This window comes from Triticum urartu, chromosome 7A (genome assembly GCF_056163025.1).
Source record: "Triticum urartu cultivar PI428250 chromosome 7A, HENAU_Tu73, whole genome shotgun sequence".
Lineage (NCBI taxonomy): Eukaryota > Viridiplantae > Streptophyta > Magnoliopsida > Poales > Poaceae > Triticum > Triticum urartu.
The window spans coordinates 609389908-609405656 of NC_141879.1; positions in this window are offsets into that span (position 1 = coordinate 609389908).

A 15749-nucleotide genomic window follows, 5' to 3' on the forward strand; every position below is an offset into this window, starting at 1 on the left:
TGTTATTCACCGGAGAGTTGTCTCGGTCATGTCTACATGTCTCCCGAACCCGTAGGGTCTACACACTTAAGGTTCAGTGACGCTAGAGTTGTAGAGATATTAGTATGCGGTTAACCGAAAGTTGTTTGGAGTCCTGGATGAGATCCCGGATGTCACGAGGAGTTCCGGACTGGTCCGGAGGTAAAGATTTATATATAGGAAGTCTAGTTTCGGCCACCGGGAGAGTTTCGGGAGTCATCGGTATTGTACCGGGACCACCGAAAGGGTCCCGGGGGTCCACCGGGTGGGGCCACCTATCCCGGAGGGCCCCATGGGCTGAAGGGGCATGGGAACCAGCCCCTGGTGGGCTGGTGCGCCCCCCTTGGGCCTCCCATGCGCCTAGGGTAGGAAACCCTAAGGGGTGGGGGCGCCTCCACTTGGCTTGGAGGCCAAGCCACCCCTAGGGCTGCCGCCCCCTCCCTAGATGGGATCTACAAGGGGCCGGCGCCCCCCTAGGCCCCTAAATATAGTAGAGGGAAGGGAGGGCAGCCGCACCTAAAGCCCTGGCGCCTCCCTCCCTCCCGTGACACCTCTTCCTCCCCGCTTGTGCTTGGCGAAGCCCTGCCGGGATCCCGCTACTTCCACCACCACGCCGTCGTGCTGCTGGATCTCCATCAACTTCTCCTCCCCCCTTGCTGTCTCAAGAAGGAGGAGACGTCACCGCTCCATACGTGTGTTGAATGCGGAGGTGCCGTCCGTTCGGCGCTAGGATCATCGGTGATTTGGATCACGACGAGTACGACTCCATCAACCTCGTTCTCTTGAACGCTTCCACTTAGCGATCTTCAAGGGTATGAAGATGCACTCCTCTCTCTCATTTCTAGTCTCTCCATAGATTGATCTTGGTGATGCGTAGAAAATTTTAAATTTCTGCTACGATCCCCAACAGTGGCATCATGAGCTAGGTCTATGCGTAGTTTCTATGCACGAGTAGAACACAAAGCAGTTGTGGGCAATGATTTGTTCAATTTGCTTACCGTTACTAGTCTTATCTTGATCCGGCGGCATTGTGGGATGAAGCGGCCCGGACCGACCTTACACGTACTCTTATGTGAGACAGGTTCCACCGACTGACATGCACTAATTGCATAAGGTGGCTAGCGGGTGTCTGTCTCTCCCACTTTAGTTGGATCGGATTCGATGAAAAGGGTCCTTATGAAGGGTAAATAGCAATTAGCATATCACCGTTGTGGTTTTGCGTAGGTAAGAAACTTTCTTGCTAGAAGCCCATAGCAGCCACGTAAAACATGCAACAACAATTAGAGGACGTCTAACTTGTTTTTGCAGGGTATGCTATGTGATGTGATATGGCCAAAAGGATGTGATGAATGATATATGTGATGTATGAGATTGATCATGTTCTTGTAATAGAAATCACGACTTGCATGTCGATGAGTATGACAACCGGCAGGAGCCATAAGAGTTGTCTTAATTTATTTATGACCTGCGTGTCAATGAAAACGCCATGTAATTACTTTACTTTATTGCTAACCGTTAGCCATAGTAGTAGAAGTAATAGTTGGCGAGGCAACTTCATGAAGACACGATGATGGAGATCATGATGATGGAGATCATGGTGTCATGCCGGTGACGATGGTGTTCATGCCGCGCCTCGAAGATGGAGGTCAAAGGCGCAAGATGATATTGGCCATATCATGTCACTTTATGATTTGCATGTGATGTTTGTCATGTTTATATCTTATTTTCTTAGAACGACGGTAGCATAAATAAGATGATCCCTCGCAATAATTTCAAGAAAGTGTTCCCCTAACTATGCACCATTGCTAAGGTCCATTGTTCCGAAGCACCATGTGATGATCGGGTGTGATAGGTTCTAACGTTCGCATACAACGGGTGTAAGCCAGATTTACAAACACAATACACTTAGGTTAGCTTGACGAGCCTAGCATGTACATGTTGGAAATATGCCCTAGAGGCAATAATAAAATGGTTATTATTATATTTCCTTGTTCATGATAATTTTCTATTGTTCGTGCTATAATTGTGTTATCCGGAAATCGTAATACATGTGTGAATACATAGACCACAACACGTCCCTAGTGAGCCTCTAGTTGACTGGCTCATTGATCAAAAGATAGTCATGGTTTCCTGACTATGGACATTGGATGTCATTGATAACGGGATCACATCGTTAGGAGAATGATGTGATGGACAAGACCCAATCCTAAGCATAGCTCAAAGATCGTGTAGTTCGTTTGCTATAGCTTTTCCAAATGTCAAGTATCATTTCCTTAGACCATGAGATTGTGCAACTCCCGGATACCGTAGGAGTGCTTTGGGTGTGCCAAACGTCACAGCGTAACTGGGTGACTATACAGGTACACTACAGGCATAGAGGGAGCTAGGAGAGTCCAAATGAGGTGAGGTTTTCGGCCACGCGATCGTGATCGAACGCTCTAGGTGATGGAGCAGAGTTTGGTGGGTTTTGGGCCAAAATGAAGGGGTGTTGGGCTGCAACACACACGAGGCCTTTTTGGTCCCTCGGTTAACCGTTGGAGTATCAAACGAAGTCCAAATGGCACGAAACTTGACAGGCGGTCTACCGGTAGTAAACCAAGGCCGCTTCGAAAGTCTCGGTCCAATCCGGAAATGTTTAATCCCCACACACGAAAGAAAGCTAGAAATGACCACCGGAGGAGAACGAAGCGCCGGAATGCAAAACGGACAACGGGGAAAATGCTCGAATGCATGAGATGAACACGTATGCATATGCAATGCACATGATGACATGATATGAGATGCATGAAAATGAAAACAACACATGGAGGCAAAGACCCGAACCCGAGAAATAAATATAACTTAACGCCGGAAACGGCAAGAGTTGGAGTACAAATTGGGAAAGTTATACTGGGGCGTTATAGGTACGTAGTATTATGAATTCCATTTTCGCTCCATACCAATCGTTCTAAAAACTACTTACTACTTATAACGCGCCATTGAAAATTGGAACTATTAACCCCGCTAAAAAAAACGATATTTTAAACGTGGCTACTCGATCTATGGCAACTGGTGAGCCACCGCTCTCCAAGTCATTCACCTGTGGTCCCGACCATCAACTCCTACGGATCAAATTATCACGCGAGCTGACTATTCCTACAAAGGTGCTCCACCACGTACCCGGTACTCGCGAATGTAGCAATCGTGCCCCTAGGGTTTTAGAGTTTATTTGTTAATGTCGCCTTTATGTAACACTCATGTGTGCGAGACAGCGAGAGGCCGACTGCGTGCGTGCGCCTCTTCTCTTCGTATATGTACTCCACCATTTGTCTGGTGTCCAAAAAATTATAATAACTACTAGCAATGTGCCAATGCATTGCCACACGATCAAAGTAGATTAATACAGTGGCGGAGCTAGATGCAGATTACGCCTAGGGCTGTGCTATGTTGAGTGATAAACTTCTATGATTTTCTATGCTTTGCATGAAGAAATTACAAAGGAAGTTGTTTCTAGGCCTGGGGCTATAGCACTAGCTGCCCTAGGCCTGTCTCCGCCACTGGATTAATACATATTCACCGATTTGATAGAGAAAAAAAGTCTAGCTTTGAAATACGTATATCACTAAAAATATGTTATGTTTCACTCAAAATATATTCCTTTGGTGGTTTTGATGAGATAAGGGAGGAATGTTTTTGGTTTCAAGATTCGAGAAGTGGTATATGTCTAATTTCTACTCTTACTAGCAGATGCCCGTGCGTTGCACGGAACATCAGGATCTTGTGGGAGAAAAGGATGAACGAGGGAAGGCCTTATCTGCAACTATGGTGAAGAGTGCGGGTAAATTGCCATATTTTCCTTCCTATCCGTCAGATATAAATCAGATGACCTACATTGCAGGATGGCAGGCCCACCATCATAACCAACTCTATTTTTATCCCTACTCTTATAATAAGCATTGTCGGTGATGATCGTGTGCCTGCCATCCTGAAATATAGGCCGCCCGATCTATATCTGACGGATAGGAAGGAAACTATGGCAATTTTGCAAAAAGATACCCACACCCCTCTCCACATTTGCAAATAAGGCCTTCCCTCGTTCATCCTTTCCCCCCACAAGATAAACTACTCATACAAATGCATCTTGATGTTCCGTGCAACGCATGGGCATCTTGCTAGTTGTTGCAAAAAGCCCATGTGTGTGTGAGAGAGAGGGCGAGTGGAGGAGGACGGAGTGCATGTGCGACAAAGACACAAGGAGTGTGTGTGCGATAGGTATCAGCTTAAAATGAGGCGATAGTGTGTGTGTGCACGATCGAGAAGGCGTGTCTCAAGAAGGGAAGAAAAATCTACATAGATACAAGGAGCGGGAGAGAGACATGTATGCGATGGTGGAAGCACGAGTGTGCGGGTGTATAAACCTATCTAGAGGCTAGCTAGTCGATAAATGTTTGTGAGAGAAATACGAGTCGGGGTGCGAAAGTGAGAGTTTTGTGTGTGAGAGAGAGAGACGGTAGTCGGGAAGGGAGTGGAAGCAGGAGTTGTGTGTGTGTCCGTGAGAGAGAGAGGAGATGGTAGTCGGGGTTGTCTGATCGGTAAACAAATGAATAATATCAGTCTGGGATGGAGACGAAAAGGAGACCGCAACAAATGTTGTGTCTACAGGAGAGATAGAGAGATTAATTTTAGTGGTATGAGTCATATGTAGAGACATATAGGGTGTGTGAGAGAATCCCATAGAGAGAAAGACAAAGTGAAAGACGAGTGGAGACTGTGTGTTTGGCGGTGAAAAAGAAAGCTTAGGTACCGAGTGATACCAGAGAACAATAGAGACGTGAGAGATAATGAAAACCGTGTAATGTATAATGATATGGAGAGTGTGACACTTCTCAAGGGAGACCTCGAGAGACCATGTTTGCGAGGATAGGAGCAACATGAAGTGAGCGTGCGGGTGAGCTGGAGAAAAGAGAGTGATAGCTACCTGAAGGAGCATGCATGCGAGAGAGATGGGCGTGAAAGGACTGAACAAAAAAGGGATTCAAATATTTGAATTCGAGATGATGATACATGTAATCCATACTCGAACCAAAATTGATCTATCAAACATGCATAGTCATATGAATTCACGCACATCTATGTTATTTAATATGTAGATATTACTGATCCATACATTTTAGTAGAACATAATTAGGTTAAATTTTTTCGAATTCAACCTTAAGATTTCGAGATCATTGTATTTTTAAATCATATTATACATATAAAGGAGCAGAATTCTTTGTTGTGCTTTTGAAAGTATATATAAAAAAATGATGTATATAGAATGTAATTCCAATTGAAAATGGATCCCGCCCGGAAAAAAAAGAATACAAACGGGATTCGAATTGAGTTGGCATGGTAAACGTGCACTCTGCAAAATTTGAACGAAGCGGGGAAAGTCACAGTAACCGCCCGAAACCAAAATCTGCGAGATGGAAATCACTACTGCCTATCCCTGCCACACAAAGCCTATATGCTGGATTTCTATAGGTTTCGATAGGGGTAGGTTTGTAATTTCACCCAAACGTGACGTAACCGCCTCTCACTTGGATTCATACACGGTGGCGCCAAAACACAGTGTGTCCTCGGCCGAAATCGACTCCCTCCCCGATTTATATTCATACACGGTGGGCGCCAAAAACAAACTCTCGTCGACAAATATTCGGTGTATGCGAGATTACCGTCCTATCCCCAACCGACTAGTGTTGCTGTGATGTAGTAGAAATTTGAAACGGGGGCTAAGTTTGTAAATTTCCTCGCATTTGAGACAAGCGCGCCCTGAATACATGGTTCCCCCTTCCTCTCTACCTCCCTTTTCCCCATTCGTACTCCGTGGGCGCCAAAACACCCTCTCCACCCCACCCTCCTCCGTCCGCCGCCGCCGTCCGCCACCCATCCACCGCCGTCCTCCTCCACCATGCCGGAGCTGATACCCTGACGCCACCGTCCATTACAAGAGATCAACCTCTCTCATCCACGGCTTTGGACCGGGATCCTTGCATCCCGTCCTCTCGCTTCATCCCCGCCGTCGTCACCTTGCCGGCGCCGCTCCTACGACCGTCTCGTCCACCGCGCCCCGCCGCCACCATCTACCCTCCTAGATCTGCTTCCACGCCATCGACAGCCATCGCTACCGAAGCACCGTCAAATTCTCAGCAGATGCGTACACGGCGCCGCACCAGAGGCGGTACTCTTTCGTATCTGCTCAACTTATTTATCGCAGCAAGAAAATAGATCGCCACTGCTTTACTCCGATTTCTTGTCTTGGTTGCGAAGTTGCCTTTATCCGGTTTGCACCTTCAGATCCGCCATGGCACGCTCATAACCATACTCGCAATGCTCATGGTTTTCCCCTTTTATATTCCACACTAGTTAAATCACAGTAGACTAATTTTCAAAATTGGGTCAGTCGATTTTTCAGAGCTCGCCGGAGTTCGCTGGTGCGATCGAAGGGGCTCGGGTGGGGACGGTGGTTGTGGGGGCAGTGGTGGGGCCTCGTCGAACGAAGAAAACTCGACACGGGTGGGGGCGGGGGTGGGGGTGGGGGTGGCGGAGGAACACATGCGGTGGGGCCGGTGGTTCGGCCGGTGGCCCATGCGGTGTTCTGTATGGAAAGCACAGTATGTTCCTTGTTAGGAAGGGGAGCAGGGACATCTGCAGTCTAACAGCTGATAGAGCTGGCCTGTACGTGATCGATAGGCTTTCAATTACTAGCGGCAATACAACACCGTAATTTCCAGCCAGTTCCACTTTCCCGATTTATATATCCTGGTTATGGTGTACCCCTGTTATGTACACTATTATCTGCCTAGTCGCTATGTGCTCTTGTTATCATGGTTTGGCAATAAACTCTCTATACAGTATATTATGAACCTATCATCTGCCAGCTATCCTTACTTCTGGATCCTATTTTTTTGTGTACTTGTGCCAGATTATATAAATGCATGCACCATATTACAGCACACATGAGCTCTCTCATCAGAATCCAGTGATAGCACACAAGTGTTTACAGGGGCGCCCCTATATTAGAATATCATCTGCATTACAAAGATAATCTCACAACTATTTATGTTTTTATGGTTCTCAGATATCATACGCAATTACAGTGAATATCAGAATCCGCGCATCAGAAGAATATTGTGGAACACTGCAATGACTTACAAAATTGGCACCAAGGCATTGAGTGCCATTCTGGAAGCAATGAAACTTGTACGCTCCCCACCTGTTGATTCTTGTTCAGAATATCATCCTAATGACTATTCTAACCTCGAGGAGTCAAAGGCAGATGGCCTGTCCTGTTCACCCATCAAGGTGCCTGTTCTAATTTGGCAAGGTTTTATTGATTGCGCGTATCTTGCATATGTTGTCTTGCATTTCTTTTACTTTGTTGCACCGTCATCTGCTTAGTTTACTCATCATATATGTCGAGATGCCATGCCCATCCATTATCAATACATATTCCATCTGTCATCGTACCATGTTTTTCCACTCAAATGCTGTTCTGGTGCATCAGACATCAAAAAGGAAGAGGGTGATTGCCAAACCTTAAGGAGCACCAGCGAAGTCATTGAAAAATGTGGTGGTGCCGGAGAAATCAGACAGCACCCCACTTATATTGGCTGTACAACTAGTGACACAAAACGTAGGACCGACTCCAGCAGACTGTACCCGTACTTCACTGGCCACACCACTAGCCCCACCACACAGGACCTGCACTCCAGCAAAAGGTATACCGATTTCATTTGCCATAGCACCAGCTGTACCACAGAAAAATCCCACTCCAACAAAAAGTACAGCAAGTCCACCGGCCGAAGACCTATCCCAACTGCAGAGACGGCCAATTCCTGCAGATTGGAACCCCATTCCATTTATTCCCAGTTTAAAAGACAATGCTTTCAATGTTGTTAGGGACTACGTGCATATATTCCCATCATGGGAAGATTATTGTGAAGACAAACACCATTTTCACATCTTCCTGTCCAACTTACGTGTAAGTGCTATTATTCATGGTTATTATTTTCCTGTTTTCTGCTGATTGAACACACCAATGATTTATATTACATTGTTGTAACTAGGCGAGGGTCAATCTGGATAGTCATGATGAGCAAAGCTTGCTTGTGCTTTTCAAGGAAGCATTGCAGCAGTATCGGTGTTACCTGAGGAAATCACACTTTGATGGCAAGTCTATAAATGAATTTCCGGTGAAGTCTCCTGTGCTAAATTTAGAAGACATTGAATGGAAAAACCTTGTTATGCACTGGTCTCGTTCCCAGGATGAGGTACTATCTATGAAATCACATGACAATTTGAACTTCTACTTTTCCGCATGTGCCTTACGGATCTTTTTTGCAGGAAATCTGCTCGAAGAAGAACTCCGGTTTGACAAAAACGACAGGACATCGTAAATATGATGCCCGCTGCTTTGCTCTTGTTAGTACATGTTGTCCTGTATCACTGTACTTGCATACATACCTGGTTCATTATGTGACAACAGTATGCATGATAGCTTGCTTATTAATTGTTCGCTCCAAATTATCTGATCTGTATGAATGGTTACATTAGTGTAGAATATATCCAATGCCAATGTTTTTTTAGCTCTGCATTACTCTTGTAAGTACATGCTGTCCTTTATCAGTGTACTTATAATGACAGGTAGTTGTTCATGTACCATCACTCTGCAGCTTATTTTCCTTTGCCCTTCATTTTCTACACACCAGATCTATATTTACTCTTACCATAAGGTTGGTACTAAAGAAGTTTAGTTGTGCATTGCTCTTGGTTGTACCTTTTGCCTGTATCGCTGCACTTACATTTATAGCTACTTGGTTATGTAGCATCACTCTTCATCTTATCTTAAATATTCTCCATTTTTTCGTATATTATCACATCTATATTTACTCTTAACAAAATGTAGAATAAAGGCAATGATTTTGAAGAAGATTCTGTGGTAAACTTCTTGAATTGCCCCCCCATCAGCATGGACAAGGCCTTTATAGAGCCTGTCTTCACCAATAATGTAAGTTTGTCCATCTCAAGCCTTCAAACTTTGTTGTATATATTTGGTTAGGCATGAATGCAATAGCTGTTTATTTTTGGTGTTTGCATCAAATTGCTTGTTTAAAGTTTATTATATGTAGTTCATAAACAAAAGTTCATCCTTTCTCAATTTAAGTTTTCAGTTGTACAACCAAGTTCCTTCTTCATACCATGTAAATTAAACTATACAGAGCAAGTGATCTTCTTTTGCACTGCATGTATGCTTCTATTCTTCATCTGTAATCCAGTGGTGTGGTGAACCTACTCACTACAGCACAATGTCATATTCTGCAATGTCTTAACTATGAACAATGTCATATCATTCTACTATTATTTAAACCATCTCTTTGTTTGCCAATCTGAAATGGTATAAATTGACAGCACACTAACCATTGATACTTATGAGTTCTTGATCTGTAATCCAGTCGTGTCGTGAAGCTGCCAACTCCTTCACAATGTCATTTCCTGCCATGTCTTGACCTGAACAATACCATATTGTGTTAATGCTAATTTAAACTGTGTCACTTTATTCGTCAGTAAGAAATGTGATGAATTGTCAGCACTGATACTTTTATGTGCAAAACCTGTCATCTGCCTGCTTGTTTATCTTTCAGAGTGAGGAAGATACAGGTGTTGAACAAGCGCAGTCTCATCATCTTGCTCAGCTGCTTGCCCTTCAGCTCCCCGGCAGGGCTAACCTTTCTTGAACTCTATTGAAGTGTTGTGGGTTTTGTATATTATTTTGTCGGCGTGTTTATTTGCACTGGTGGCGATCTTTGATGCCCAGTGTATGTAATCTGCTGTCTGCTTGTGCTTTATTATCATAGTGGCGAACTTTGATGCCCAGTGGATGTAATATGCCGTAATTTCTTTATTGTATAGTCTAGGTTTTTTCTTATTCACGATGCTGCAGTTATTTTACTGTATATATATCCTGTCTTCGCAGTAAACCGGCCAAACCGTAAAATTACGGTACATAATCGGGCCGTCATGCAATCACGATGTAGGTTGGGCCTGAAACGTGCCGATCAGCTCACGGGCCGGCAGCAGCCCGAAATGAACCCCGGCCCATGATTGTGCGAATCAAATCACGGGCTTTTAACAGGAAGAAAAATTGTCTAGGTCCTTGTTTGGCCCAATCAGATATCGGCTGCGAGTAGGCCGGATGCAAACCGGGCCGTAGTTAGCCCCAACTATATGACGGGCTTTTAACAGGCTGAAATTAATATAGGGCCGAAATGTTAAACGGGCCCTTAACAGGAGAAAACTAATATCAGGCCGAATTACTAAGTGGGCCTTTAGCAAGTGGGCCCAAAAGCATAGTGTCCAGTTGACGGGCCGAATCTGATATGGGCCATATTTGAGCCCAAAGCGTCTAAAGGGCCGGACCTGATCTGGGCCATAATTTGGCCCAGAACGTGGTAGGCCTTTAACGGGCCGAATCTCATATGGGCCACTATTAGGCCCGGAGCGTGGCAGGCCATTAATGGACCGGATCAAATATGGGCCGGCATTTGGCCCAAAACATGGCAGGCAGTTAATGGGCCGGCCTACTAGGGTACTCAAAATCTTGTGGGCCTACAGCTGGGCCGGCCCATTAATATCGACGAAATCTCGTGGGCCTTTAGCTGGGCCGGCCCATTATGATCCGCAAGAATCTTGTGGGCCTTTACTTGGGCCGGCCCATTACGGCACACAAAAATCTTATGGGCCTTTACCTAGGCCGGCCCATTATGGCCCGCAAAATCTTGTGGGCCTTTAGCTAGGCCAGCCCATTATGGTCCGCAAAATCTCGTGGGCCTTTAGCTGGGCCGGCCCATTATGGTCCGCAAAATCTTGTGGGCCTTCAGTTGGGCCGACCCATTTAAACTTGATGGGCCGGTCCACGTGTCAACATATCATAGGCGCGTCTCGCCCATTGGATGAGTTGAAACGTGTCTCCTCCAGCCAATGATGATTTTACACATGGAAAATCCCCATTGGTCGTGGCTGTTAACGGGTTATCGGATCCAAAACCTGACCCGATAGCTTAACGGTGTTCTGTTACGGTGGATGCCACGTGTCGGTCACCCTTGACGAAAGCACTTCTGTGACGCGTGATTTATTGTCATGGAAGTGGACACTTCCGTGATGATAATTTTGGTAATGTCATGGAAAACTTCTACGACAGCACAGGTATGACTATCTTGATTCTGTCATAAATTTGCCATGGATGTACATGCATGACAAAAAAGCGACCTACTGTGACAAACACGTATCATCACGGAAGTGTATTTTTTTGTAGTGTGGGTGTCTACAAAGGTGCACTGCGGGTATCTCCGAAAATGTCTATTGGGTTGGCACGAATCGAGACTGGGATTTGTCACTCCGTGTAACGGAGAGGTATCTCTGGGCCCACTCGGTAGGACATCATCATAATGTGCACAATGTGACCAAGGAGTTGATCACAGGATGATGTGTTATGGAATGAGTAAAGAGACTTGCCGGTAACGAGATTGAACGAGGTATAGGGATACCGACAATCGAATCTCGGGCAAGTATCGTACCGATAGACAAAGGGAATTGAATACGGGATTGATTGAATCCTCGACATCGTGGTTCATCTGATGATATCATCGTGGAGCATGTGGGAGCCAACATGGGTATCCAGATCCCGCTGTTGTTATTCACCGGAGAGTTGTCTCGGTCATGTCTACATGTCTCCCGAACCCGTAGGGTCTACACACTTAAGGTTCAGTGACGCTAGAGTTGTAGAGATATTAGTATGCGGTTAACCGAAAGTTGTTTGGAGTCCTGGATGAGATCCCGGATGTCACGAGGAGTTCCGGACTGGTCCGGAGGTAAAGATTTATATATAGGAAGTCTAGTTTCGGCCACCGGGAGAGTTTCGGGAGTCATCGGTATTGTACCGGGACCACCGAAAGGGTCCCGGGGGTCCACCGGGTGGGGCCACCTATCCCGGAGGGCCCCATGGGCTGAAGGGGCATGGGAACCAGCCCCTGGTGGGCTGGTGCGCCCCCCTTGGGCCTCCCATGCGCCTAGGGTAGGAAACCCTAAGGGGTGGGGGCGCCTCCACTTGGCTTGGAGGCCAAGCCACCCCTAGGGCTGCCGCCCCCTCCCTAGATGGGATCTACAAGGGGCCGGCGCCCCCCTAGGCCCCTAAATATAGTAGAGGGAAGGGAGGGCAGCCGCACCTAAAGCCCTGGCGCCTCCCTCCCTCCCGTGACACCTCTTCCTCCCCGCTTGTGCTTGGCGAAGCCCTGCCGGGATCCCGCTACTTCCACCACCACGCCGTCGTGCTGCTGGATCTCCATCAACTTCTCCTCCCCCCTTGCTGTCTCAAGAAGGAGGAGACGTCACCGCTCCATACGTGTGTTGAATGCGGAGGTGCCGTCCGTTCGGCGCTAGGATCATCGGTGATTTGGATCACGACGAGTACGACTCCATCAACCTCGTTCTCTTGAACGCTTCCACTTAGCGATCTTCAAGGGTATGAAGATGCACTCCTCTCTCTCATTTCTAGTCTCTCCATAGATTGATCTTGGTGATGCGTAGAAAATTTTAAATTTCTGCTACGATCCCCAACAGTGGCATCATGAGCTAGGTCTATGCGTAGTTTCTATGCACGAGTAGAACACAAAGCAGTTGTGGGCAATGATTTGTTCAATTTGCTTACCGTTACTAGTCTTATCTTGATCCGGCGGCATTGTGGGATGAAGCGGCCCGGACCGACCTTACACGTACTCTTATGTGAGACAGGTTCCACCGACTGACATGCACTAATTGCATAAGGTGGCTAGCGGGTGTCTGTCTCTCCCACTTTAGTTGGATCGGATTCGATGAAAAGGGTCCTTATGAAGGGTAAATAGCAATTAGCATATCACCGTTGTGGTTTTGCGTAGGTAAGAAACTTTCTTGCTAGAAGCCCATAGCAGCCACGTAAAACATGCAACAACAATTAGAGGACGTCTAACTTGTTTTTGCAGGGTATGCTATGTGATGTGATATGGCCAAAAGGATGTGATGAATGATATATGTGATGTATGAGATTGATCATGTTCTTGTAATAGAAATCACGACTTGCATGTCGATGAGTATGACAACCGGCAGGAGCCATAAGAGTTGTCTTAATTTATTTATGACCTGCGTGTCAATGAAAACGCCATGTAATTACTTTACTTTATTGCTAACCGTTAGCCATAGTAGTAGAAGTAATAGTTGGCGAGGCAACTTCATGAAGACACGATGATGGAGATCATGATGATGGAGATCATGGTGTCATGCCGGTGACGATGGTGTTCATGCCGCGCCTCGAAGATGGAGGTCAAAGGCGCAAGATGATATTGGCCATATCATGTCACTTTATGATTTGCATGTGATGTTTGTCATGTTTATATCTTATTTTCTTAGAACGACGGTAGCATAAATAAGATGATCCCTCGCAATAATTTCAAGAAAGTGTTCCCCTAACTATGCACCATTGCTAAGGTCCATTGTTCCGAAGCACCACGTGATGATCGGGTGTGATAGGTTCTAACGTTCGCATACAACGGGTGTAAGCCAGATTTACAAACACAATACACTTAGGTTAACTTGACGAGCCTAGCATGTACATGTTGGAAATATGCCCTAGAGGCAATAATAAAATGGTTATTATTATATTTCCTTGTTCATGATAATTTTCTATTGTTCGTGCTATAATTGTGTTATCCGGAAATCGTAATACATGTGTGAATACATAGACCACAACACGTCCCTAGTGAGCCTCTAGTTGACTGGCTCATTGATCAAAAGATAGTCATGGTTTCCTGACTATGGACATTGGATGTCATTGATAACGGGATCACATCGTTAGGAGAATGATGTGATGGACAAGACCCAATCCTAAGCATAGCTCAAAGATCGTGTAGTTCGTTTGCTATAGCTTTTCCAAATGTCAAGTATCATTTCCTTAGACCATGAGATTGTGCAACTCCCGGATACCGTAGGAGTGCTTTGGGTGTGCCAAACGTCACAGCGTAACGGGATCACAGCGCCCCACTTGGCTTGGGGGGCAAGCCACCCCCTTGGCCGCCGCCCCCCTTGGAGACCCCATCTCCTAGGGCCGGCGCCCCCCTAGGGGTCCTATATATAGTGGGGGAAGGGAGGGCAGCCGCACCCTAGCCCCTGGCGCCTACCTCTCCCTCCCGCGACACCTCTCCCTCTTGTTGAGCTTGGCGAAGCCCTGCCGAGATCGCCGTTGCTTCCACCACCACGCCGTCGTGCTGCTGGATCTCCATCAACCTCTCCTTCCCCCTTGCTAGATCAAGAAGGAGGAGACGTCTTCCCAACCGTACGTGTGTTGAACGCAGAGGTGCCGTCCGTTCGGCGCTAGGTCATCGGTGATTTGGATCACGACGAGTACGACTCCATCAACCCCGTTCTCTTGAACGCTTCCGCTCGCGATCTACAAGGGTATGTAGATGCACTCCCCTTTCCCTCGTTGCTAGATAACTCCATAGATTGATCTTGGTGATGCGTAGAAATTTATTTAAATTCTGCTGCGTTCCCCAACAGTGGCATCATGAGCTAGGTCTATGCGTAGTTTCTATGCACGAGTAGAACACAAAGCAGTTGTGGGCGTCGATATTGTCAATTTACTTGCCGTTACTAGTCTTATCTTGATTCGGCGGCATCGTGGGATGAAGCGGCCCGGACCGACCTTACACGTATGCTTACGTGAGACTGGTTCCACTGACTGGCATGCACTAGTTGCATAAGGTGGCTAGCGGGTGTCTGTCTCTCCCACTTTAGTCGGATTGGATTTGATGAAAAGGGTCCTTATGAAGGGTAAATAGAAATTTGCATATCATGTTGTGGTTTTGGCGTAGGTAAGAAACGTTCTTGCTAGAAACCTATAGCAGCCACGTAAAAACTTGCAACAACAATTAGAGGACGTCTAACTTGTTTTTGCAGCATGTGTCGTGTGATGTGATATGGCCAAAAGGATGTGATGAATGATATATGTGATGTATGAGATTGATCATGTTCTTGTAATAGGAATCACGACTTGCATGTCGATGAGTATGACAACCGGCAGGAGCCATTGGAGTTGTCTTAATTTATTTATGACCTGCGTGTCAACATAAACGTCATGTAATTACTTTACTTTATTGCTAAAGCGTTAGCCATAGTAGTAGAAGTAATAGATGACGAGACAACTTCAAGAAGACACGATGGAGATCATGATGATGGATATCATGGTGTCATGCCGGTGACGACGATGACCATGGTGCCCCGAAGATGGAGATCAAAAGGAGCAAATGATATTGGCCATATCATGTCACTATTTGATTGCATGTGATGTTTATCATGTTTTGCATCTTATTTGCTTAGAACAACGGTAGCTTAAATAAGATGATCCCTCGTAATAATTTCAAGAAAGTGTTCCCCCTAACTGTGCACCGTTGCGAAGGTTCGTTGTTTCGAAGCACCACGTGATGATCGGGTGTGGTAGATTCTAACGTTCGAATACAACGGGTGTAAGCTAGATTTACACGCGCAATACACTTAGGTTGACTTGACGAGCCTAGCATGTACAGACATGGCCTCGGAACACGGAAGACCGAAAGGTCGAGCATGAGTCATATAGAAGATACGATCAACATGAAGATGTTCACCGATGTTGACTAGTCCGTCTCACG